Here is a 27323-nt window from a genome sequence, read left to right as displayed (position 1 = left end):
CCGTGGGCAAGAAACCTAAGCTTGTTGTAATAAGCTGCTGATATTTGAGAGTGGTTTTGTTATGCAGCATTAACACAGCACTAGCTGACTGCTATAAGTCTCCTGGCACAGACTGAGAATGCTCTGAGGCCAAACTCCTTTCGAGAGCAAATGAGCCCAGAGATGTGCTCAGTCCTTTCCACGCCATCCAGCCCAGCTTCATTGGCACATCTCTGAAATTCCCAGCAAGGCAGGATCCCGTTTCTACAGCTGCTCTCTGTGTTAAGAAACTCAAGGGGCTCCAATAGGTTCTGTGGTAAATTGCCCATGAAAGTACCGGGGAAAATCTAGCTCGGGGGGGAGAAGAAGAACTGTGGTGATATATCTAGAGGAAGAAAAAAAAAAAGATTTGGGAGCTCAGCAGTGGAATGTTCTATACGAACCTCTTAAAAGCAAACACAGGAGACACGAGCAGTTTTTAAAATGACAGACAATACAATGGAAGATAATATATTTAAAACCCATATCAATTGTTAACAGACCATAAAAATACAGCTACATTAATCTGAACTGTCTGTCACGGACTTACGGAGCAGCTGTGTGATTTTGTAGTTTCGCTCCTGGAGGCTTCCTTGACACTTTCACAAATACATCTCAATTTATTTGGAAAGGACAATAGAAACACTGCTTTGCTTTCTTCCGTTCTTTCTCTCTTCTCCCTCTTCCTCTTCCACCCCTAAACAGCTGGGAGACCTTATCAAGCCGGCCACGCCTGTCTTTTATTTTTTCCCTTGGAAAAAAAAGTTTCCATTGAGTTCTCAAGTCCCTGAATCTCAGGGCCATGGGGAAGGTTCAGGAGAGTGCCGTCACCGCTGTGTGTCTGCAGGCAAGCCCCTCACCCTCTCTGAGGTGTGCCTAAATCCACATCTTCGTAGGATCCCCCGTGTCCTGGCCCCTGCCCCATCCCCTCCCTGCCCCTCCTCCTCAATCTGCTCCAGCTCTACAGGCTTCTTAGTCATTTCCCCAACACTCCAGGCCCCGTCCTGCCTCAGGACCTTTGCACCGGCTATTCCCCCTGCTGGGCCATCCTCTCCCATCCCCCTCCTCCCATGCTTCCCACGTCTGGCTTTTCCTCTTTTTTTCAGGTCTCAGTTCAAATGCCACCTCCTCAGTGAAGCCCCAGCTAGAGACACCTGCCTGGTTGTTCCTTTCACAGGCATGTCAATATCATTCATGTTTTGCTTCCTTCCCTGCCTTTATTGGTGTTTGGAAAGACTTTATTTAATTGTTCATTTGCTAATTTATTGTCCTTCTCTCCCACTAGACTGTGCTTCATGAGGATAGAGACTTTTCAGATCTGCCTTGTTCACCGGGGTCTCCCTGGTGCCTGGAATGAGACCTGGCATACAGTAGGAGCTTAATAAATACTTGTTAAGGGGGTAAATAGAAGGGGGAGCCAGCAAGACGCTCCTGGAAGAAAGAGGAGCTTGGGCAAGGCTTGGAGGCAGGAATTTGTCATTTTAAGTTCTGAGCCACAGGAATCGGGGGTGGGTCACCCCAGCCTTTTTCCTTGCTGGGAGAGGGGCTCAGGGCTGGTGATTCGAGGGGTGCAGACCATCTCCAGCACCATGCCCGCTGGTTGGGGCGTTGCTGCCTGGTCCATCTGCCCCCCACCCCCACCCCGCCCATGAGAGCTAGCGATAGCTTAGGTCCCAGGCCCTCTTCTCACCTCCCCCCATCCAAGGCAACACAAAATCACCGCCACTGTAACAGCAAAAACCTTCTCACTGCCAAGGAAGGCCCAGGACAGATGTTCCCCGGGATGGAACATCTGGGCCACATGTTGCCGGCAGCTGGTAGGAATCATGATGCTGCGAAGCGAGGGGACATCTGCTGAAAGCTGGGTGGCTCCGAGTTGCCTCCCGGTCGACTTCTGTCTGCCATTGGAACTTCCCTGATGATTTCTCTGGGCCAGGGATGAAAAGGTCCCAATCCCGGCTTCCTCCCCAGAGCCTCCCATCCGTGAGGCCCAGGCTTTGCCTCCAAATTAAACCCTGATTCCAAGTGCTTTTTTCCATCCCACCCCCACTTCATTCCATCATCCCTCGCTTGGACTAGTGCAGTAGCCAGCTCTTGGATTCTCTGATCTCGCCTCCTCCTACTCTTCCCCTCGCCTACTCCATTCCAGCCACACATGGGCCGCCTCTCTGTTCCTTGCACACGCTAAGCATGGCCCTGCCCCAGGGCCTTTGCACGGACTGTGCCCTCTCCCAGAACTTGCCTCTCATTTTTGGCAGATTCCTGCTCATCTTCTAAGCCACAGTTCCAATGTTCCCTCTTTCCACTCCCAGCCCCCAGGGCCACCCATCTGCCCAGCCCTGACCCCATGGGACTGGGTGCATCTGTGTCCGGCTCTGTCTCTTTACCAGCCTGGGGCTCCTTGGGGCCTCTCAGCATAGAAGCTGGGCACACGGAATCCATCAGGAAACACTTGCTGCCCTGAGTTCATTTTTCCTTCTCAGATCCCTCTTGGTCTGGGTTTCCTTCTAGAAGGTCCACAGAGGAGGGTTTGAGGCAATATGTGGTTGGAAGAGGGGAGTGGGGGCTGGAGTCTTGGAGTTGGGCTTGTGTGGCAGGCACACTTCTTAGACGTAGCTGGTCAATTTCTTGCAGGTGGCTTCAGGGTCCCTGATGGAGATTTTGAGGGAATGTCCCCCAAGTCGCCAAACCACCCTTTAGCAGTGCCCAACTCTGACGCTGGCTACCCAGGTCCCATCCCCCTCCTGGCACTGCCCTCTCAGCCCCAGGCCCCTGCCCCCTGCTCCCAAATTGCAGTGTTGCCTCAATCACATTATCGACGGCAGAAGAGGGCCTAGTGGCGAAAATGTTTGACTCTGTAACTATGCAGGCTGCATTCAGATCCCAGCAGCCCTGCTACTTAAATCCATTCTGTGTGGCCTTGAGCAAGGCAAGCAATTTCTGGGCTCAACCATGACCGTGGCGTCTGGGACTAATACATGGGACGCACTCACCTCTTTCAGGAAGCCCTCCCAGATTGCTTATCCCAAAACCTACTGGGCTTCTGCTTTGCCCACTAAAGCCCCATCTTTTCCTGCCAAGTTGACACACATGGGGTGCAATTTTTCACCTCGGAAAGGCCACCCCAAGCAGAGGACACGTGTCTCTGGGCCTCAGTTTCCCCATTTCTACTAAGCGTATAATAGTCCTTACCTTTTCACCTTGTTATACAGATTAGATGAGTTCCTATGCATTTACACCTGAGACTGTACCTGCTCACTGAAATTGCCGAACAAGTGTTTGCTATTGTTATTGTGATTTTTTTTTTTTTTTTTTTTTGGATCTTTCGGTGCCGTCTCCATTGAACGCTCCCCTGTTCCAGAGTGCAAGGTCTTATGTCCTGGCTCGCAGCCCCTGCTCTGTGGCAGCCACTGCAGCTGGGATAGAAAGTTTCCAGCTCTCTTCTAGGGGTGGTGGGGGCAAACTGGGGGGAGGGGTGCCTGGCAGCCCCTCTCTGGGGCCCTGCCTTTGCAGAGCAAGCCCAGTGCATTTGCTGAGAACAGAGGTTTTTATTCAGGACTTCGGGGAGATTGGCGGAGCAGGGGGGGGGGGTGTCTAAAGGTCTCCAAACCAGCAACCTATGGTCAATCCATCCCACCCCGGGAACTTCTGTGTTTCTCAGCAACCCCAGGGGAGAATGAGTCAAAACAACAACAACAAAATCAACAGGTCCCCTTCCTGTGCCCAGGAACCCTGAAGGAAACCCAGCCCTGGCCCCTAGAAGTGACCCTGGGGGTGACCTTTGCCTGTAGCCTTGCCCAGCCAATGAGGAAGCGCCGCTGCGGGTGCCTGGAAACCGTTTCCATGACACCCAGGAGCTTCAGTCCCTGGAAGGGCTGGTCCAAGGGTGAGGGGCTGGAGAGGAGGGGGGGAGGGGTGAATTGCTTGCTCGGTAACCATGGCAGCGCCAGCAGCTGCGGGAGCCAGGCCCAGCTGGCACGGAGGCACCTGCCCCCCGGATCCCCATGCCACTGCCGCCCCCGCCCCCAGGCCCTCATCCTGGAGCAGATGGGGCGACTGGGGCCCAGAGACATCTGTCATCCCCGCCGGCTTGCCCTTCCAAGATGAAAATCCGTACTCCACAAGGACCAACTTCAGAGGGTGGGGGGTGATGGGAAATGGTGAGGCCTTAGCGGGCAAAGCAGAGGCCCTGCAGGTTGGGGCAGGGCAATCCGGGAGGGCTTCCTGAAAGAGGCGAGTGTTTCTCAAGCTTCAGCAGCAGATGTCAGGGCTGTGGTGGGCACCCCACCTGTTCCATGATCTATTTAATATTTGCCTTCCACTGACTTGTGCCCTTTCAAGGAAGTGTAGTTAAAAACAGAAGCTCTGCTTCCCTCCTGTAAATGGAAAGCCAGTTGCACCTGCTACAAATAGAAGGTGGGCGGCAAAAACACACACGCTGGAGACAAAACGTGGCTATTCCATCCTGTCAAGGAGTCGCTGCCTGCTCCCTTACAGGGGAGATCAGAAAGGAGTTAAAAGGCCCCGAGCTCCTTGCTCTCGTTTGCCCAAGCAGGAGGAATGAAAGAGGATTCAAAAGGGACCTTGTCTTCCAGTGGCAGTTAAAGCTACCTCATCACTTGTTCAGGTACCACCCAGAATCATTTCTGGTCTTGCCTCTGATGAGAATATTGGGCTCCAGATGGAGGATTTTTTTTTTTTTTTTTTTTTTTTTTTTTTGGTTAGAAGGGGAAGGAGGGAGTTCTCTGCAGGGAGCATGGCAGGAGTGGACAGAAGACAAGACAGTGGGAGCTTTTGTTCCCAGGCCAGAGAGCACGGTGCCTTCTGAGCTTCTGATGGTTTCCAACAGGGGAAGCAAAAGTAAATGCTCTGAGTCTAGTGGGGGGCACTTGGGCAGAAAGACAAGGTGTTGGCAGCTGGAAGAAGCATGAAGACAGGGACTGAGAAGGCAGCCGAGGCCCAGCCCCATTCCCAAAGTCACCCAGCAAAGGCAGGATTCGAACCTGGGCCATGCTGTTTCCCAGTCACCACAGTAGTCAAATCTGCTCCCTTGAGAAGCTTCTGGAAACAAAGTGTTCTGGGCTTAGAGAACTTTTGGGAGGTCCCTCCTCCCTTCCCCTTTTAGATACCCACTTTCATATATTAAAGGCTCTGTCCAGTCCTGCAGGAAAGAACACCTGTTGGATGGTTTCCCAGAGAGCCTGAACACAAGTTCCTTATGCCACAGCACAGTTTCTTGGACATTATTTTGGAGGCCTCACCATATACCATTGCCCTCACTTAGTCTCCTCTTGTATCTGAGGGTCTGATATGAGAGAGACAGACAAGGGTGAACAAAACTGACAAAAAATCTATAGTAATAATTCTTATTTCTCCAAATAGACATTTCTTGGCTTATGCACCTGAAAAGCTTGGAGTTGCAGCTTATAGGTATGGCTGGATCAAGGAGCTGAAATGACAATATTGACGCTTCAAAAACATTAGCACCTTGATGGAGGTAGAGTTGACATACAATAGACATATAAAAGTGTACAGTTTGATAAGTTATGGTGTGTATACACATCCATGAAACCACAAACACAGCCAAGGTAATGAACATGATCCCCCAAAGCTCCCTCAGTCTCCTTTGTAATGATTCCCTCTCACTCTCTTTGTGCCCAGGCAACCACTGATCTTTCTGTCACTGTACATTAGTTTGCAATGTCTAGAATTTTATGTAAATGGAATCATACATTATATACTTTTTTTTTTTTGGTCTGGCTTCTTTCACTCAGCATGATTATTTTGAGAAGAATCCAAATCATCATGAGTTATCAATACTTCATTGATATTGAGTAGCATTCCATCACGTGCAGGGACCACTGTTTGTTTATCCATTCGCCTGTTGATGGACATTTGGACTGCTTCCAGTTTGGGGCCGTTATAAATAAAGCTGCTAAGAAATAAATGAGCATTTGTTTACCAGTCTTTGCGTGGACATCTGTTTTCATGTCTCTTGGGTAAACATCCAGGAGTGGACTAGCTGGCTCTTCCACCTAAGAAACTATTAAGAAACTATTTTTAAATTTTTAAAGAAATTGCCAGAGCGTTTTCCAAAGTGGTTGTGCCATCTTACCTTCCTTTCAGCAATGTTCCAGTTTGCCAACATCCTTGTCAACACTTGTTGTGGTCAATTTGCAATTGTAGCCATTCTAATAGGTGTTTTGTGGTATCTCCTGGTGGTTTTATGTTGCTCTCCCTATGAAGAATGCTGTTGAGCATATTTCTATGTGCTTATCAGCCGTCAATATATCTTCCATGATGACATGTCTGCTCAAATATTTTGCTCATGCTTTTAAAAAGCTGGGTTGCTTTTTTTTCATTTTCTCATGATTGAGAGTTTTTAAAACAGCTTTAATGGGATCCAGTACACATACCACAAAGTTCACCTGTATAAATGATACAATTCAATGACTTTTAATCTATTTGCAGATTTGCACAACCACAACCTAATTTTAGAACATTGACATCACCCCCCAAATAAGCCCTGTACCCATTAACACTCACCCCCTTATCTGCCCAATATCTGGTAACTGCTAATCTCTCTGTCCTGTAGAGTTCTTGTCTGTTCTGGACATTTCATGTCAATGGAATCATACAAAAAGTGACCTTTAGTGTCTGGCTTCTTTCACTTAGGTTATTATTTTCAAAGTTCATTCACGCTGTCTTGGGTATCGGAACTCCATTCTTTTTCATGGCTGAATAATATTCCATTGCATGGATGGACCCCATTCTGTTTCTCCATTCATCAGTTGATGGACATTTGAGTTGCTTCCACTTTGGGTTACTGTGAATAATGCTGCTATGAACATTCGTCCATAAGTTTTTCCATGGATTTAAGTTTTCAGTTCTCTTGGGTAGATTCTTATGGAGTGGGATTGCTGAGTCATATGGTAAATTTATATTTCACACATTAAAAAACTGCCATATTGTTTTCCACAGCGGCCACACCGTTTTGCATTCCCACCAGCCAGGCAGGAGGGTTCCAATTTCTCCACAGCCCTGCTAACATCTGTTATTATCAGTCATTTCGGTTATAGCTGTTCTAATGTATGTAGAGTGGTAGCTCGTGGTTTTGATTTGCAGTTCCCTGATGACTAAGCCTGGTGAGCATCATTTCCTGTGCTTATGTATCTTTCATATATCTTCTTTGGAGAAACGTCCATTCAAGCCCTCCGACCATTTTTAAATTGGGTTATCTCTTTATTATTGAGTTTTGAGCATTCTTTATATATACTGGATAGAAGTCCTCTCTTAGATATGCAATTCACAAATACATTCTGTGGCTTGCCTTTTTATTCTCTTTTTTTTTCTTTTTTTTTTTTTTTTACATGGGCAGGCACCGGGAATCGAATCCGGGTCCTCAGGCTTGGCAGGCAAGCATTCTTACCTGCTGAGCCACCGTGGCCCACCTGCCTTTTTATTCTCTTGACAGTGTCTTTTAAAGAACAGGAGGTTTAAATGTTGATGCAGTGCAACAGATAAAATACTTAGGGACCTCGGAGGACACAGCCTCCTTTCCACCCTCTCTGGTGACCAGATGGACCAGGCCGTGCTTACTGAGGGCTTTGTACACATGCCAGAACTCATCAGAGGAGGTTCACGCCATGGTATCACCAAGGGATTGCTTTGGTGATAGTGAGGTCCCCATCACAGGAGGTAACCAAGGCTTCAAACCCAAGCACTGAGGCTCCAGCTCTGTCCAGTTGAATGATGCCCCATTCTAGAGAAAAATTCATGGACGCTGTTATTGACCTACACATGTAATTACAAAAATATATATAACTTGCTACCTGCCATATAAGGGAGAAATAAAAGAAAAATTCTTTATACTAAAATTCTGTGTATTTCAATATGGAAAAGCTCCAGCAAGACCGTGATGGAGGATACAACAAGGTCAGAGCAGGCAACCTCTGCCAGGCTGGACTCCAGTCACAGCTGCCTGGACCCTTACAGCTTTCTTCCCCTTGGTCCCAGGCTCCTGTCCTCACTGCCACCCCCATTGCCATCCCCACAGTCTGTCCTCCCCACAGCAGCCAGAAGTGCTTGTGAACCCCTGAGCCAGGGCCTGTCCTTCCTCTGCCCACAGCCCTCCATGGCTCCCACCTCCCTGGGGGGGGGGGAAAGCCCAAGTCCTCTGCCTGACCCCCTCAGGCCCTGCCCTCCCCTTCTCCCACTCACTCCCTCATTCCCTCTGCTCCAGGCACAGGAGCTGCCTCACTGCTCCTGTAACTTGCCAGACAAGTACCAGCCCCAGGGCCTTTGCATGGCTTTTCATCCTTGAAGTCTCAGCTCAAAAGTCACCTCTTTAGAGAGACCTTCCCTGATCCCCCAGCTTAAATGCTCTCCCTCCACTCCTTATTACATTCCTCCATTTTCTTGTCTTCCCTGCACTTAACATTTTCTGATATTCTCTCATTTGCTTTTTCCTTTGCTCTCTGTTCCTCCCCCACTGGTGCAGGAGCCTCAAGGGAGCTGGTGACTTTTCTGCCCTGTTCCCTGCTAGAACAGCACCTGGCGCACAACAGACATTGAACACCTTTTAATGCAATGGGTGAATAAATGCATGCCTGCATGGCCTCATGCACACCCGCTTTCCCGATGAGCAAGCTGAGGCACGGAGTGGTTCAGTCAGCCAAGAGGCAGAGCCTGGCTTCAGACCCTCCAGGGCTCCTGCTCCCAAACTAATTTCCTAAACGTCCCAGCATGGGGCGGGGGGGCGGGGGGTGGGGGCGGGGGGCGGGGTGTGTGTGGCAGTGCCCAGCAGGGAACGGCAGTGAAGGAGTTAACCACCCCCCTCCCACCTGAGTCATCCGGCCTGGGTCACTTTGTGCCGCGTTCACACATCGCACACAGTTTCCAGCTCCCTCGGCTCCCCTCCCCCCTTACCCCAGCCCCCCTCCCCAACCCGCTCCAGAGGGAAGCATATTCGTTGCCATGGCAACCATCTTGTCTCCTCTTTGACTGGGGCTGAGTGACAGCCTTTGGGGCCAGATGAAGTTGCTTGCCACCCACACTGGAGAGAGAGTAGCCCCCAGCAGTGCCAACACCAGATATGGGTGCACGGGCCCCCCCGCCCTTATTTACCAGCAGTCAGGGAGCTGGGATGGGGTGGGGGGTGGGGGGGTGCCACCATTAGAGTTGGGTGCTTTGGTGTCTTTTCGGGGGCCTGCATGAGCACGGAGACCATGGATGTGGTGCACTGAAAACCTTGAAAAGAAAGAAATTGTACCTAATCCATGTTATAACTTCCACTCTCAGCCCAGAGGGTGGCATGCAGTAGGTGTTTAATAAATGGCTTGGGGCGGGAGGGAGAGGAGAGAGAGGGAGGGAGTGATAACTTAACACTGGTTATCTTCAAATGTTTTGCCATCAGCCAGTTCCCTGATCAGTTAATGTCTTATCAGCCAACACTTTAGTTATCAGATCAACACCTCTGCTCTCTTCTTTGTCAGAAATTTTCAGGGAAGATGGAATAAAAGGCAACTGAGATCAGAAAGCAGGATTCTTACCTCCGATTCCTGCCCTCCATCCTTCCCCACCCCCACCCCAAGGCTCCCAAGTTTGGCAGAGGGAGTTGACTGTTCTTGGCCAACATGGATGAAAAATGGAGTGGGAAGAGTGATTTTTCAGGCCAGAGGGAATTCCAGGGTGAAAAAATGGGGGCTCAAGTTTGTAAGGAAGGATTTTCACACCTGTGGAACTGTCCAACCCAGAAGGGATTGTTTGGTGGTAGTGAGGTCCCTATCACAGGAGGTAGCCAAGGCTTCAAACCCTAAAGAGCCTAGAGAACCTTGCTCAGGAAGCTGTGGAGGGACCTAGAGTTGGGGGCACACTGAGATTCTTTTCTTTTTAATTCTAAGATTCTATGCCTGGGGTTCCCCAGAAAATCCCAAATTTCCACAATGTTCGAAATCTTGGCAGTTGCTCTAAGATCTTCTGATTAGTTACATGTTTCATCAATGCCACAAACATCCATTGAGCTCCTTCTGTGAACCAGGCTTGTTCTAGGAGCTAGGGATACAGCAGTGACCAAAATAGACAGAAATCCCTGCCCTTGTGAAACTGACAGCCCAGGGTGGGGAGAACCAGGAGAAATGGTTTAACTAATGGATTCTAATCTGTCCAGTGCTGAAAAGTGCCATGGGAGAGACAAAGCAGGAGGTGGGGGGGGGGGGGGGTTCTCTGGGAGGACTGAGGTAGGAGAATTATTTAGCTGATGAGACCATACTTGAGCTAGATTGAGAAGATAAGAGAGGATGTCATGTGGAGATCTAAGGAAAAATGTTCCAGACAGAGGAAACCCAAGGGCAAAGGCCCTGAGGCAGAAACGTGCTTGGCATGTCTGAGGAACAATCAGGAAAAGATAGAAGGGAATTGAAGGTGAGGTAGATTGGGAAGGAGGTGCTGGGGAGATCTCATCTGAGCTAAGGAGCCAAACCTGCAAAGAGCCAGGGGTTTTCCAAGCAAAGAGCAAGAAGCATGTGCAAAGGTCCTGTGGTATGAATGAGCTTGGAAAGAGAGAAAGAGAGACATGCAGCCACAGAGGCAGAGAGACTATGAAGCAAAGACAGACCTGAAGAAAGAAATAAATAGGGGCGGAGAGATGGAGAGACAGACATAGATGCAAAAGTTCTCATTGGCAACGAGCCATATAGATGGGCACAGAGAGGAGTTGGGAAAGCTTTTGCAAAGCACAAGGTCTTCCCAAGCCAACATCACCTCTGAATAGAGGGAACAGAATGCAAAGAGTTTCCCCAATTCAGTGACCTGGACCTTGTGCTTGTGTCTTCAAGAGAGACCCACCAAACCCTGAACTTTCTATGCCCATTACACAGCATTCTTCCAAAGTACCTCAAAGTAGGAACTCACTGGTCCTTATAATAGATGAGGCTCAAGGGGGCGGTGTAGCAGGCAGCTTACAAAAGTGGCCCCAGATGATCTCCTGGCACTCTTGTTCTTGTATAATCTCTTCCCTTTGCTTCTAATGAACAGAAAACGGCAAAAGGAAAGGGATGTCACTTCTATGATTAAATTACAAAGACTGACAGCCATCTTGCTTGACTCTTTCTATTGATTCTCTTTCTTTCTCACTTGGGTGAAATAAGCCGTTATGGGGGTGCAGGGTCACGTGGCAAGGAACTGGGGGGTAGTGTCCTATCAACAGCCAGTGAATAGCTGTCTACTCCCCTCGGCTTAAATAAAATAGCCAGAAAGTTCTGTGCCCCATCAGGCAGGACCTACATGCCCTCATGAACCAGAAGCAACTGCAGAATACAGACCTTTGTCTCTCAGCACCCCTTAAGATTAAGGGGTTGGAACTCTCTGAGGGGGGATTTGAGGCAGGTTAGAACAGGAAGAGAGGGGAGAAGGAAAAAAATGTGAATGAGCTCTTGAACCAGGAGGGTTAATCAAGTCCAGGAGGGCCTCGGTCTGGCACAGGTTCCCAGCTGCCCAGAGACTCCCCAATTACAGGAAACACCTGGTGGCAGCCGACCCATCTAGAACCAAAAGAACCCCACCCGAGTCAGCCATCTACACAGGTGGGCGGAATCAGTGGACCCACCCACACGTGCTGTGTAACACCAGGCACTGCCCTGGAGAGAAGAGAGGGTAGAAGGAAAAACCCTGAATAAGGAAGGGGTGGGGGTGTAAGTAAAACTCGTCTATGAAAGCAAACAGCGGGAGGGCAATGGCAGCTCGGTGGCAGAGTTCTCGCCTGCCATGCAGGAGACCCAGGTTCGATTCCTGGTCCATGAATTTCCCCCCCCCCAAAATTAAAAATTAAAATTCAACAAAAGGGTGCTGTAATAATGGGACACTCACATGGAAAAATAATGAAAGGTAACTCTGCCATACAGCATACGAAAAAAAAGATCAATATATTGTATTTCAATGTGATGTTTGTATGTTTGTTTGTTAAGATTTACAATATATTGTATTTCAGTATGAACAAAATAATTTACAGGTGGCATTCATTTAATTTTAGGCTTCAAACTGAAAGAAACAGCTGGGGTCATGGCGGCTCAGCGGGCAGAGTTCTCGCCTGCCATGCTGGAGACCTGGGTTCGATTCCTGATGCCTGCCCATGCAAAAATAAATAAATAAATAAAAATAAACTATAGATTAAGAAAGAAAGAAACAGCTGAACACCACTAGATTTTGGGGGTGACTTGTTATGCAGCAATAGCTAACCAATACACAGGATCATTTGTCTGAGATCACACAGCTAGGAAGTAGCAGAGCCAGAATTCAAACCCAGGACTCCATGGAGATGTGTTCAATTCCTTTTCAGCAATGACTGATGGAACCCATGCTCAGACTTTCTAACAGTAGAGGGTGGTTGCTTCCCTATCAGGAAACAAAAATCAAAATGAAAAACATGGTTATAGGATTCACTTCCTTGGAAACCACCTCAAACCCTGTTTGATTTCTTTCTGTTCCTTGAATTCGCCAAGATTTCTACGACCTCGAGATCTTTGTCCTTGCTGTTTCCTCTTCCTACAGCACCCACCCCATGGCTTGCCTTCCCACAAGCTGTGGTACCAGCTTCAATGTCACATCTTCGGAAAGGCCCTTTGTGCCCCAGGCCCCTGCCCCAGCTACAGCCACCGCTTCTCTCTCTAGCACTTCACCCATTTTTCTTTTCTTTGTAACCCTTATCACACTCAGAATTTTTCTTGATTTTTCTGCTTATTCATGAGCTGTCTCTCTACTCCATTAGGGTGGAGGTTTTTATCTGTTTTGGTCACTGTTGTGTCCCCAAATCCCAGCACAGCTCATGGCACACAGTAAAGACTCAATAAATATTTTAGGAAGCTCCCAAACGGAGCTCGCTCTGGCCATGCACAACGGCCTTCACAGCCCCGAGCCTCAGTTTCCCCACCAGTGAAGAGGGCATCCACCCTGTATCGGGGGCATGACGCTGCCCAGTGAGGCCAGGGGTCAGGGAAGGGCCGGCAGTCCAGGCACTGCGGATCCTGGGTGCTGTCCGTGGTGCTGAACGGGGCCGGGACGCTCGATCAAATGGGTTCCTGGGAGCCCCTGCTTGGGGCGGCAACTTGGGTAGGGGGTGGGGGTTCGTCTTTATGCTGTCCACACTCGAGCTTCAGAATCCGGAATTTCAGGATGTAGCGTGGTCCCCTTTCATTTCTGTCTCTCTCCCCCACCCCATCACTCTGAAATTTTAGAGCTCTTCCCTCTGTCCACAAAGGGTTCAAATTTCTCCAGCCACTGGGATAGGAGAAACAAGGCAAAAAAGACCTTCACTAAGCACCCTGTCTGGCTATTGGCCATTTATAAACGACAGCACATTGGGGCATAAATGGTCACCATGTCCCCGCCACAATTCCACCCTGTGTCTTGGTTTCCTTGTCAATACAGCACCTTGATTGATGGATATTTCAATGCCTCCTTGATTCCCAAGGGCCCCTCCTCTCTTCGCAGCTAAAAAAAACATGATCTTATTAGCCCTAAAACACCTGGAAGTGAGAGCATGAGGTGCGTGAATAATTTATTTTGTGAGTCATTTTAATATTTTATAATAATTGTGATGAGCTGTTGGTTTTGTGTAGCTGTTTGGGTGTCATTAAGACAGAGCCGGGGTTGGTCTCTGCTGCTGAATGTGAAACTTGTGCCTTCTCTGAATCATTGGGGTGCATGGCTGGGAGCCCGGCTGGGGGTAAGAGTCAGCCTCACGGGATACTGAGGGTAAGCAGATGTCGCTTGGAGGTCAGTGGGTGCTGAGCAGGCCAAAGCTGTGGCTATATCGGCCCCGTCTGCTTTTTCTATTTATTCAATCATTCAGTGAAGCATTTACTCACTCGTTCAGACTCTCTAAACGCCCTTCATTACAGTGAAACCGAGCTCAGACTCCACTCCATGGTCTACCAACCCCTCTCTGATCTTTCTGACCTGCTCTCCTTCCTGCATCCCTCTCTACTCAAGCCACACTGATCTCCTGGCTGTGCCTCCAACACACAAGCACATTTCCACCTCAGGACCTTTGCACTTGCATTGCCTCTCTCCCTGTGATGGGCTCCTGCTGGCCCTTTAAGCCCCAACAGACATCTTGTCTCCTGGGTCTCGAAGTGGTAGGATTTGGAGAAGGGAGAGGAGGGGCTGTCAGAAGATGTGCTTAGCAGGGAGCTCAGACCAGGGCAAAGACTTGGCTTGTTAGATGCAACCAAAGTGCTCATGATTTAAGTCTATGAAATGTCCTCACAGCAACAGATGGACTAGTGCTTACTTGCCCAGACAACTGGGCACCATCAGCTGGCCAAGTTGACACATGAACCTGCGCATTACACAGTTATATAGAAATACAATTTATTTTTCATTATTGAAATTTTACCCTGCAACCTTGCTGAACTCATTAGATTGGACTGTTTTTTAGTGAATTCCTTAGGATTTTCTATGCACAAGGTCATATCATCTGCAAATAGAGATAGTTGAATATCTTCCTTTAAATATATATGCCTGGTTTGTTGGTTGGTTTTTTTGTTTTGTTTTGTTTCAGTTTTTGCTGAATTTCTCTGGTTAGAACCTCCAGAAGGGGTGAGAGTGGACCACCTTGTTTGATCAACACCTCAGCATTCACTAAGTATTATGATAGCAGTGAGTTTTCATAAATGCCCTTTATTAGGTAGAGGATATTCCTTTCTTTTTTAAAAATTTTTATTAATAAAACCAATCAACGTACAATAGGAACATTCTTTTTTTTCCAACACATAATTGTATATTCATCATCATGATCATTTCTTAGAACATTTGCATCAGTTGAGAGAAAGAAATAAAAGGAAAACAGAAAAAAATTAATCAATACCATACCCCATACCCCTCCCTTTCACTGATCACCAGCATTTCAATCTACCAACTTTATTTAAAAATTTGTTTCCCCCTATTATTTGTTGATTTTTAATCCAAATATTTTACTCGTCTGTCCATAAGGTAGAAAAAAGGAGCATCAGACACAAGGTTTTCACAATCACACAGTCACATTGCAAAAGAGGGTATTCCTTTCTATTATGACTTTATTGAGTGTTTTTGTCATGAAAAGGTGTTGGTATTTGTCTAATATTTTTTCTGTGTCTATTGAGATGATTGTGTGTCAGATCTATTGATATGGTGTACAAAGGTTTATGAAGCTTAACACATGCGTAGATTCATAATAAGGACCCAGAACCATTCCCTCTTCCCAAAAACCCTTCTGTTGCCCCTCTGTACTCACACTCCCCAACCCCCCACTCCCGCCTTCAACTCCTGCACCCACCTATCAGGTTCCTATCACTATAGTTTAATGATTTTAAGAGTGTCATTGCATGAGTTACCTTTGACCGTTCTAACAAATTACCACAAATATGGTGGCTTAAAACAACACATATTTAATCTCTCCCAATTCTGGAGGACAAGCATCCAATATCAGTTTCCTGGGGTGAAAATTAAGGCGTCTGCAGGCTGCAGTCTCTCCGGAGGCTCTAAGAGAAAATCTGCTTCTTGCCTCTTTCAGCTTCTCACAGCTGGTTCCTTGGCTTGTCCTTGCATCACGCCCATCTCTGCATCTGTAGCTGCTTCCTCTTCTGTCTGTGTCAAGTCTCCCTCTTCTTCCCTCTTATGAGAACACTTGAGACTGCATTTAGCCCCCACCCATATAATCCAGAATCATCTCCCAATATCAAGATCCTTAACTTAATCACGTCTGCAAAGCCCATTTTGCCAGATAAAGCAATATTCACAAGTCCCAGGGATTAGGGCCTGGTTTTCTACTTGGGAGCCAGTATTCAACCTGTATAGACTTCCTCTATACCAGAGTAATAGAGATGAAATCAGACAGTGTATACTTTCTTTAGTGAAATAAGACAGTATATACTTTTTTTGTGTCTGGCTTCTTTCACTCATTATTAATGTCTTTGACAATCTCCCAGGTTTTTGCACATATCAATCATTTGCCTCTTTTTATTGCTGAGTCGTATTCCATTGGACAGATGTGCCGCAGTTGATTTATTCATTCACACTCCTAAGGAAATGCTGGTTATTTCCAGTTTGGGGCGATTATGAATAAATCTGCAACTAGTATTCACATACAACTTTTTGTGCAAATGTAAGTTTTCATTTCACTTGGATAACTGGGTCACTTGGTAAGGGTGTAATTACTTTATAAGAAAGTGCCAAATGGTTCTCAAGAATGGCTGTGCCATTTTATATTCCTACCAGTAATGCTTGAGAGTTCCAGTTCCTCCATAGCCTAGCCAACACTTGGTATTCTCTCTCTCATTCTCTCTCTCTCTCTCTTAAAAGATATGTAGCCATTTTAAAAGACATGTGATATTTCATCACAGCTTTAATTTGAATTTCCCTAATGCTTACTTATGTCAAACATCTTTTTCACGTGTTTGTTTGCCATCTATATAATCCTTTTTGCTAAAGTGTCTGTTCAAGTCATTTGCCCATTTTAAAAAATTAAAACGTGAGAGTATCATAGATTCACATGCAACTGTAAAAAGTAATACAGAATATGCCTAAGAGTTACTTCTGGAGGACCTCTTTTGATGCTCAGATGTGGCCTCTCTCTCTCTAAAGCCAACTTTGCAAGTGAAACCACTGCCCTCCCCCCTACGTGGGACATGACATCTAAGGATGACAGTTCCCCTGGGGGTATGGGACATGACTCCCAGGGATGAGCCTGGCCCTGGCACCATGGGATCAGCAATGCCAACCTGACCAAAAGGGGAAAAAGAAGTGTAAAAATAAGGTATCAGTGACTGAGAGAGTTCAAATAGAGTTGAGAGGCTGCTCTGGAGGTCACTCTTATGTAAGCTTCAGTTAGACGTTGCTACCTGTCATAACTTTCCAAACCCTAACCAAAACCATTCCTGCCAATCTTGAAGAACACCTAGGGTACTATATAAGATTTTACAAAGGTTCCATGCGCTAGGGTAATTTTCTAGAAACCTACAATCTCCAGATGGGTCCCTGGACCAGATAAGTCCTGAAATGCAGAGGGGCCAGCCTCTCCAGAACATCAACTAGTTCCATCCCCTTACCCCATATTATCAACAGCCTCTTCCAATATGAAAAAGTTAGAATGGACATAGTCCAAATACCCCTAAAGAGTGGGAGGAAGATCAAATGTGATGGTAGAGTTATACAGAGAAGATAGGTTTTAACAACTGAGTATGAGTGCTGAATCATTACATAGATATTTCTTTCAGTCTGCAGTACCTTAGAGCAGCTGGAAGTAAAACCTAAAATTGTGGAATTGTAACTCATACAAAACTCTGAAATCCGTTCTACAACTAATTGCTGTGATGGACTTTGAGATGTATTGCTTTTTTTTGTATGTATATTATTTTTCACAAAAAAAGAAAAAAGAGGAGGAGTATAACAGAGAAGCTAGGATTTAACAAATGAGTATGACTGCTGAATCATTATATTGATATTTCTTTTGGTCTCCAGTGTCTTGGAGCAGCTGGAAGAAAAAATGAAAAATCATGGAACTGTTCCCCATACCAAACTTTAAAATCTGTTCTATAACTACTTGTTAAAATGTACTTGGAAATGTATTGCTTTTTTGTATGTATGCTATATTTCACAATAAAAAAAAACATTTAAAAAAGTAATACAGAAAAACGTAGGAGTAAATCTTCATGACTTTGGATTAGGCAAATGGTTTCTCAGATATGACAACAAAGTCACAAGTGACATGAGGAAAAACGAAGAATTAGACTACATCAAAATGTAAAAGAAAGTGAAAAGGCAACCTACAGAAGGAGACAAAAGAAGGCACTAGGACCCAGAATATATAAAGAGCTCTCAAAAAAATAAAAAATAAAACTAATAACAATTTTGAAATGAGCAAGGGATTTAAATCAACATATCCAAAGACTGTACAAATGGCCAATAGGCACATAAAAAGATGTTCAAAATCATTAGTCATTAGGGAAACACAAATCAGAACCACACCATGATATATCACTTTACATCTACTAGAATGAATCAAATCAGAAAAATGGACAGTAGCAAGTATCAGTGTGGACTTGGGGAAATCAAAAACTTTCATGCATTGTTAATGGGAATGCAAAATGGCGTGTGCAGCTACTTTGGAAAACAGTCTGGCAGTTTCTCAAAAGGTTAAACATAGACTTACCACGTAACTCAGCAGCTCCATGCCTAAGATTTCCCCCCCAAAAATGAAAACTATGCCCCCACAGTAAATTATAATGGATGTTCATAGCAGCATTATTTACAATAGCCAAAAAGGGGAACAAGCCAAGCATCTATCACTGATGGATGAATCAACAATGTAGTACAGCCACTCTGTGGAATGCTACTTAGTAATAAAAAGGAACAGACTATTGATAAGTGCAACAACTTGAAGGGAACTCAAGGAAACAATGTTGAGTGAAAAAAAACATCCAACTCAAAAGATTATATACGGTCTGGCCAGGTGGCTCAGCAGGCAGAGTTCTTGCTTGCCATGCCAGAGACTTGGGTTCAATTCCCGGTGCCTGTCCATGCAAAAAAAAAAAAAAAAAGACAGGTTATATACTGTCTGGTTCCATTTATATAACAATTATAGGATTGGAAAAAAGATTAGTGGTTGCCAGGGCTAGAAGGGAAGTGGATGTGGATGTGATTATAAAAACGGCAACATGAGGGAACTTTGAGGTGAGGGGAATTTTCTGTATCTTGGCTGTTTTAATATCAATGCCCCCAGTTGTGATACAGTACCATAGTTTTGCAAGAGACAGAGAATAGATTTTCATCTATTGAAAACGGAGATGGCTGGGTAGCTCAAGGGACCCTGGTGATGCAAGAGACCGTACTGTATCTTGACAATGGTGGTGGCCACGTGAATATGCACAGGATATCAATTGTGTAGAAATAAATACACACACACACATAGAAAACACACTGCTGTGACCATTGGCATATAGATTTTCATGTACACAAAAATTTTCATTTCTCTAGGATATGTGCCCAAGAGTGCAATTGGTGGGTTATATTGTAAACACATATTTAATTCTGTTATAAAGCAAACAGGTCAAAACTTCCAGACTTTTCCAGAATGGCTGTATCATTTTACATTTCCACCCACTGGGTAGGAATGACCCAGTTTCTCCTCATCTTCATCAGCATCTGGTGTTGGTGCTATTTTTTATTTTAGCCATTTTAACAGCCTTGTAGTGGCATCTCTCATTGGGTTTTAATTTACATTTCCCTAAATGGCTAATGATGTTTAACATCTTTCAGATACTTGTTTGCCATCTGTACATCCTCTTCAGTAAAACGTCTGTGTATGCCTTTATCCATTTTTTTTTAAACCAGGTTTGTTTATTTTTTTACTTTGAGCTTTGAGAGTTCTTTATGTTTTCTAGATATATGTCCTTCGTCAGATATGTGATTTGCAGGTAATTTCTCCCAGAGTGTGGCTTGTCTTCCTGTCTTTTTTTTTTTTTCTTCTTTAACGTTTAGTTTTGAAATACTTTCAAACTTGCAGGACAGTTGCAAAAATAATACAAATTCCACACAGGGAGCTCCAACATACCCTCACCCTCCCAGATACTCAATCCACCAATTTTAACATTTTGTTTTATCATTCTATCATATCCATCTATCATTTTTCTATCTACTCTATCATCTATTATATATATATAATACATATATTCTGTCTTTGTAATGGTGTCTTTCTCAGAGCAAAAGTTTTTAATGTTGGTGAAGTCCAATCTATCAATTTTATTTCTTTTATGGATTATTCTTTTGTTCTCATGTTCTTACGTCTCAGAACTTTTTGCTGATCTCCAGGTCTGGAAGATTTTCTGCTAAACATTTTATGGTTTTACATTTAACATTTAGATCTATTTAAAATTCTATTTCAAATGTGATGGAGAACCTGAGAGGGTTTTCAGCAGAGCGGAGTTTATCCCGGGGTACATGGGGACCCATTGGGGGTTCTGGACTGAGAAGAGGGGTGGATGGAGAGAAGACTTAAGCAACTGAAGTCAGTTAGCCCATGACAACCTCACTCTGGGCCTCAGTTTCCCCCAGGGATCTGGAAGATTCCTTGTGACCACATGAGACCACATTTCTGTCTATTTATCCCCCATGCCCTTCCAGGCTTCTGGGACAAACTCAAGTCAACTTCTCCTCCTTTCCCTCCCCCCCCCCCCAAGTGCCTCCCCAGGTGTTGCAAGCCTGGGCCTCAGTACACAGATTTTTAAGAGTGAAGGAGAAGGAGGGTGACTCAGTGGGACCGCTCAGGACTCACCTGACCCCGAAAAATCTTGGCTCCTTGCATCCTGGATGGAGAAATCAGGTCATTTTTCAATTCCAGTCATTCCCCTTCATACATAAAATGTGCCAAGAGCCACTTTCCCGAAAGTCTAAATTGAAAGTAAATAGCACAGGGACAATTCTCGGTGATAAAACCGCCGATTCTGGAGCTTCTTGGGATAATATTTATTTCCCCCCTCTCACTAATGGCTCCAGTCGCAGTCCCAGGTTATTAAAGTAATGCGGTAGCTTAACCTGACTTGGACTCCATCCTTCCGGGGCTGGACGGTCCCCCGTGAAGCCCCCCGGCGGCCCCTTCTGCCGGACAATTATACAGATGGTTGCTGGCTGGCGGTTACTGTAAATCAGAAAGCTCCTCAGCCCCGGTTTGTTTTTCTTTATTGAAATAGTTTACATTTCATGCATTGCAAATGTCACCGCCTGGGATTGGACTTAACTCTTTCTTTGAGATGGGACGGATGGCTCTGGAAATGAAAAATCATTCCCATTTTCAGGATGAGGACATCAAGGCTGGGAAAAAACGCTGTCGCTTGCCCGAAGTAGCACAGCTGGTGGGTCAATGTGCCAAAAACAGTACTGAGACTTTTTTGGTCCTGTTTTTGAATGCCCAATTAAGTTATTTTCTTTGTGGCAAAAATTAAAAAAATTAGAAGACACAGAGACATCTACAGAAGGCATTGAAATCGCCTGTCCTTTTAAAGATAAACACAGCCAACTGGGAACATGGCCTTCCAGAGTGTTTTTCCCCTGCCTGCATATCTTCTCATTCATGCACAAATGTTTACTGGGCAACTCCCATGTGCAGGGTGAGGTTTTAGGTGAGAGGGATACAGCAAGAAACAAAACAGACATACAAAGATCTGGAGGAGGCACATTCCAGACCCAGAGGAAAGGCAGTGCAAAGGTCCTGTGTCAGGACATGACCTGGTCTGTTTGGTGCTCAGTGAGACCTCAGGAGTGACCGCTCGGTATGGGGAGTTAGGGAGGAGGGCAGGGAGGTCAGCTGGGCTCATGGAAGGCATGATAATTCTTAAAGGTAGACCACCAAGGTTTGCTGAGGGATTGGATGTGGGATGAGAGGAGAGGAGGAGTCCTGGGAGACCCCCAGGATCTGGTTAAGTGCCAGAAAGACCGAGCTGCCCTCAGATGAGATGGGGGTCCATGGGATAGAGAAGTTTGGGGGGAAGGTGGGGGACACAGTGTGGGCATGCCGGGGGCGAGATGCCGTCGGACCCCGGCATAGAGATATCCAGGGACACCTGGGAGTCAGGGGAGCCGAGCCTGGAGACAGGACTTGGGTGCTGCCGGGGTGCAGATGATGTTTATCACCCCAAATGTGGGCCAGGCCCCCGGGAGGTTCTAGGTGCCCGAGGCCCGAGCCCAGTGACACTGTGGCTGGAGAGAGGGCCTCGGCGCTGGGAGGGTGTGTTGGGATCCAGTGCCCCCCAGGACAGCGTGTTCACCCCGCCTCGTTTTAGTTTGCAAAATGGGCCCAGGAGCAGCTTCTCTGTCTCTGTCTCTGTCTCTCTCTCTCTCTGGCTGCACCGCAAACCCCCAGGGACAGGTCTCCGCCCCGGAGGGTGGGGGATGTGACTGGGAAGTGGCCGCCCCCTGCCCCAGGCTGCGGGTAGAAGGGAGCCCACCCCCCTCCATTTGGAGGGAAGCAGACAATCTTCAGGAAAACTCTGTGTGAGATCCTGGGTGAGAAAGGGCTCCACAAGTCAAAGTGCTTTTGCAAAAATAAATAGCCTGATTAGCATAAGGTATGCAAATGTATGCTAATGTGACAACTATTAAAAGATTCCAAATGTCATCGAGGGAAAACACACCGGGTCCTGGCTGGGGTTGGGGGGGTGGGGTGGGCAGGGGATGGGAGGAGAGGACTCAGTCCCGACACTGGAGATAAAGTCGGGGAGCCCACCCCCACCCCCCATGTCACCAGTCTTCACACACAGAGGGTATTTCAAGATTTCTGGAGCCCTAGGCGAACTCCTCAGAGCTATCCTTAAAGGTATGAGTGCTGAGCCCTGGAAGGACCCCATAAGTCCCCTCAAATCTCCCTCCAAACATTCTGACAAGTGCCTCAAAACCTTTATGCAGGGAGAGGAAGCCCCTAGCTTCACCATTAGTGCACGGCTTTGATCTGAAGATGCTTCCTGAGAGAACAACCTCATGGGGCACAGACCCCAAAACAGGCTAAATGGAGAGACTTCCCGCAACAAAAGACACCCCAACCCCTCCAAGACCTGTACAAGTGAGAACTTCTATGTGTCCGTTTAAAACCCATACTTAGCCTCCCTCACTTCAGTACAAACTTTTCGTCCTTTCTCCCCTGTTGGTTTTCTGAGATACACAGACAGACAAAATAAGATCCAGGGAAGATGAAGCAGGAGGCTTTTCTCAAGTCACATCGCTGTGTTATCTCCTCTAATCACCAAAACTATTTGACAAGCAGGGATCCCTGAAAGCGTTTTCAGGTGAGAAAACAGGGTTCAGAGAGGTGAAGCAATTTTTTTCCAGGTCACACAGCAACTGCAAGATAGGTGAGGTCCCAAGCTTCACCCGACCAAATTTCAGTCCATCTTGCACCACTTTCATACCACCTCTACTATTACTTACTGAATATTTTCCTTGGGATTGACTTGCTCCTTAAAAACTTAAGTCTACTTAAAAGGCTATTGTTTATCATGACTGTAAATGAAAAGTCAGCATTACTTACCATAAGTAGACATTAGCTCAATTAAAACAAAACTATGCTATTAATTTCTGAACAGAGTTCATTGCTTCCCAGACTCTGAGCTGTGACCTGCTTTCTCTCTTTGTCCACATGGGAGATTCCCAAGCATAAGAAGTGTTAAAGATGGATTAGCACCCAATTAAGACTTTTTCCTTGAAAAAGAAGTGCAAAGGAAGAGCTTTCTCACCCACGAGATTCAATAGCATCTAAGGTTGTTCTATGCGTCACCTAAAATCATCTCGTGAGCCACCAAGTTGGTGTCTATATACCTGAGGGACAGGAAGACTTGTCCCAGAACCCCGACTTCTGGCATTGTAGCCAAGCATCCATTTGGAGATTTATGCTATCAGCATCTACAACCACATCACTACAGCCCAAAGATGGAGAAGGCATGGTAACATCTATGCATCCACTTCTCTACCCAACCATCCCACTACCCAGTCATTTATCCATCCACCCATCCATCCACCCAATCATTCACCCAAACATCCACGCATCCATCCATTAATCCATCCCTCCATCCAACCATCCCGTCATTCATCCATCCACCCACCCATCTACCCACTCACCCCCCACCCCCCACCTATCCATCTACCCACCTGTTTATCCACCCATCCATCCTCTCATCAATCCATCCACTCCCCATTCAGTGAACATCTATCCAAGCACCTACTGTGTGACAGTCACTGTGCTAGGATAGTGGGACCCAGTGGTGATCGAAACACACCTGGCCCCACGTCCTTGGAATTTCTTCAACTAGTGAAGATACTTTCCATCTGTTCAGCAATATCATGATGTGAATTAAAGAACGTATCTCCTTTGATTTGCAGAGATGAAGGTCATTGTGGTGGACCTTCATCTCTGCAAATCAAATGGTGGTGGACCATTGTGGTTGTAGGGTATTCCTACCTGCATTCCTTCCCCATCATCGGAGGCAGGAGCACCCTGATTTAACTGCTACCTAGGAAATGTACCACGTGTTAGAGACTGTTCACAGCGTTCTCCAAACCCAACCCAATTCTGGGCACATGACAAAACTACATTTCCCAGCATCCCTTGCATCTGGGGTAGACAGGTGTCCGAATGTAGCCAATGGAATGCGGATGGAAGTGACGTACGATCATTTCCGGTCCTGCCCATGCTTTCTCCAAGCCATATATTGAAGATGGTAGATCTATAGAATAGGAGTTGCTCCCTGAGTGCTATGGTTTTAACCACCTCAATGATGCACTGACCTCCAGCTCCACCCAGACATGGCCCCAGAACTGAAGCCGGTTCCTCCAGGATGCCTCCTCCTGGAGGTCGACCCGGTACATCCTACCCAATCCCAGATATATAACTTTTACCCCCACACCAGTGAATCCTTCTGTGCCCCATCTCAGCAATGACCCCCCTATTTTTCTGGAAACCTGTGAACAGGTCTCAACTTTATCCCTTTCCTATCCTTTCCCCCAATTCCTCGCTCATCAGCTCCTATTGATTCCATTGTTACTGTCACCAGTCCACCCCCTCTGTCTGTCCCCACCTACTTCATTCAAACACTAGCAGCCAGAGGGATTACTCCTTCTCCATGGCTTTCTTTGGCTCCCCCAATACCCTCAGGAGAAAATCCAGAGTTCTTTTCAAAGCTCCTCAATGACTAGCCATTTCATTGTTCCTTGTCCTTCCCTTACCTAACTCTTACTCATCATTAGATTTCATCCCTCCAGGAAGCTTCTTCTAATGCTCCCCACCCCCAAGGCTGAGTGTCCACAGTGGTACCTGCTCACGTGTTGGCCCTTTCCCTTTCCTGTCTCTCTTCATTCCCCACTCCTCTCTCAGGACCTCTTGGGATCACCTCCCATATAAACTACTTGGCCCCAAATTCTTGTTTCAAGGGCTGCTTCCACGAACCCAACCTAAGACACTACAACAAAAGATCTCTCGGCTCTGTGACTCAGGTGCCCACTCTTCCAGGGGAGGACTTCGGCGTGCTTTGGAAAACACCCCATTGCCTCTCCCTCTTTGTTGGCTGTGGCCCTTACTGCCTCCGCACACAGACTGCGACATTTGCAGTTGTGTATTAATTGCTTTTTTTTTTCAGAAGCGAATTGCTCTCCCTCAATATGTGTGTGTGCGTGAGTGAGTGTGTGTGTATTTTAATGACTTTCTCTTCTTGAGATCAGGCCAGATAGCTTTTTGAAGAAAGTCTGCCCAGAGCCTGGAACATATAGAAAATTCTCCCAGCTTAATAGCACTCCCACCCGCCCGCCCATCCATCACAGGCGCATCATGGAATGAAAAACAAGCACATTGATTAGATCTATTTCTAATCGACAGCCTAAGCTTCTGTTCAGGATCTGCCATTAGAGGGAGAAGTTGGCATGGAAGTGGCTCTGTCTTGTTTCTCAAGGACATGGGATCCGCAGGAGAAGTGGAAGAATCATGCCAGTATTTGACGAGCATTTATTGGGCACCTATTGTGTTCTGTGTCCCGTGCTGCATGCTGGGAACATAGCAGTGACCAAGACAGACCCAGCTGTGCCCTCAGGGCCCTATGCGGGAGATAGACACTTCAGCAGTGGTCCATGTTGACAGCCATGATGGGGGATACTCAAGCAGCTCTAGGGGCCTGACCCAGACTAGAGAATCAAGGAGGGCTTCCTGGAGGCAGGGAAAGCCGAGAGCTGTAGGCTGAGGAGGAGTCACCCAAAAAAAAGAAATGGGAAGGAGAGCTGCAGGGAAGGGGAATAAGATGGGCAAAGGTCTGGGATGGGGGAAGCTGAAGGTAAACGAGTGGGGAGTGAGTGGGTGGGAAAGGAGAAGAGAAGTAAGAAGTTGGTAGGGTCCTGTGGGGCCTTGAGTGCCATGGTAAGGTGGATCAGCTTTCCTGCTTGCAATAGGGAGCCATAGAAGGATTTAGAGCAGGGGCATGGGTGACCATTTGTTACAAAATCATTTCCGTTGTTGTGGGAGACAAGGTGGAACAATTAGCCCAGGTGAATGATGATGGGGGCTCAGAACCAGGGCAGAAGTGAGGGAGAGCGGGAGAAGTGAACTGCTTGGGGTATGTTTTGAAGTCAAAGGGGAGCTGGGAGGAGGCAGGAGAAAGAGAGGAATAGAAGATGAAGGATGAAAGAGGCACTGGGTTTACGCCCCCATTCTCCAGAGGCCCAGAAACCACAGCCTGCCTGCAAGTCCCGTCTCCTCCAAATTCCACCCTCTATGGTCTGGCTCAAGAAGGCCCCCAGCAAAGAACCCCGTCCTGTTTTCCAAAGAGTCCTCAAAGGGGGTTAACGCCACTTCCTCGGTGCAAAGATTGAGGCACAATGGGTGAAAAACATTCCATCTCTGTAGTGATTCCTCCACACGCATCTGCTTACAAGGTGCAGATGTAATACCTGTTTTTAAATTCAATTAAGTCAGACTCAGTTCTGCTCCTAGAATACATTACCCAGCCAGGGACGGCAGGGGGGAAAACAAAGATAGGGAAGAAAAACACACGCGCGCACACACACACAAAACATAACAAGACCTATTTGGAGATTTCCCTCTAAATGGATTTTAATTCTCTCGATTTATCAGAGGCCAGAGGAGCTGCTGACAGCCACCCTTCGGTGTCTACGAGCTCCATTTCTGCCGCTGGTTGAGGAGAGAAGGGACCCAGCTTATGCTGTGATGGCGTCTTCCTGTGGGAGGTCTGGGGGCCCCACGAGCAAGCAGGGTTTGCATGCCACCTATGCCACTTGCCCTGAGCGAAGTACTGTGCCCGCTCTTGGCCTCAGTCTGGTCGTCAGTAAAATGAGGCAATAATTGTGTTGACCCCGGAAGACTCTTGTGAGCAGTGGCCCAGCTTATCCAGCAGGACTCAAGTCAATCCCTTAGTGTAATGCCTGGTGTCCCATCAGTACGCAGTAATGTGGGGGTGAGGAAGATGGTGGTGGTGGTGATGATAGTGATGAAGATGATGGCGATGAAGATGGTGATGGTGATGGTAATGATGACGGTAGGTGATGAGGATGAGGATGGTGGTGATGGTGATGGAGATGAAGATGGTGATGATGATGGTGCTGAGGATGGTGGTGATGGTCATGGTGATGGAGATAAAGATGGTGATCATGGTGATGGTGATGGTGATGATGATGTTAGGTGATGAGGATGATGATAGTGGTGATGGTGATGGTGATGGAGGTGAAGCTGGTGATGATGGTGATGATGATGGTAGGTGATGAGGATGGTGGTGATGGTGCTGAAGATG

This window comes from Tamandua tetradactyla, chromosome 11 (genome assembly GCF_023851605.1).
Source record: "Tamandua tetradactyla isolate mTamTet1 chromosome 11, mTamTet1.pri, whole genome shotgun sequence".
Classification (NCBI taxonomy): Eukaryota; Metazoa; Chordata; class Mammalia; order Pilosa; family Myrmecophagidae; genus Tamandua; species Tamandua tetradactyla.
Note: the sequence above shows the minus strand (reverse complement) of the source record.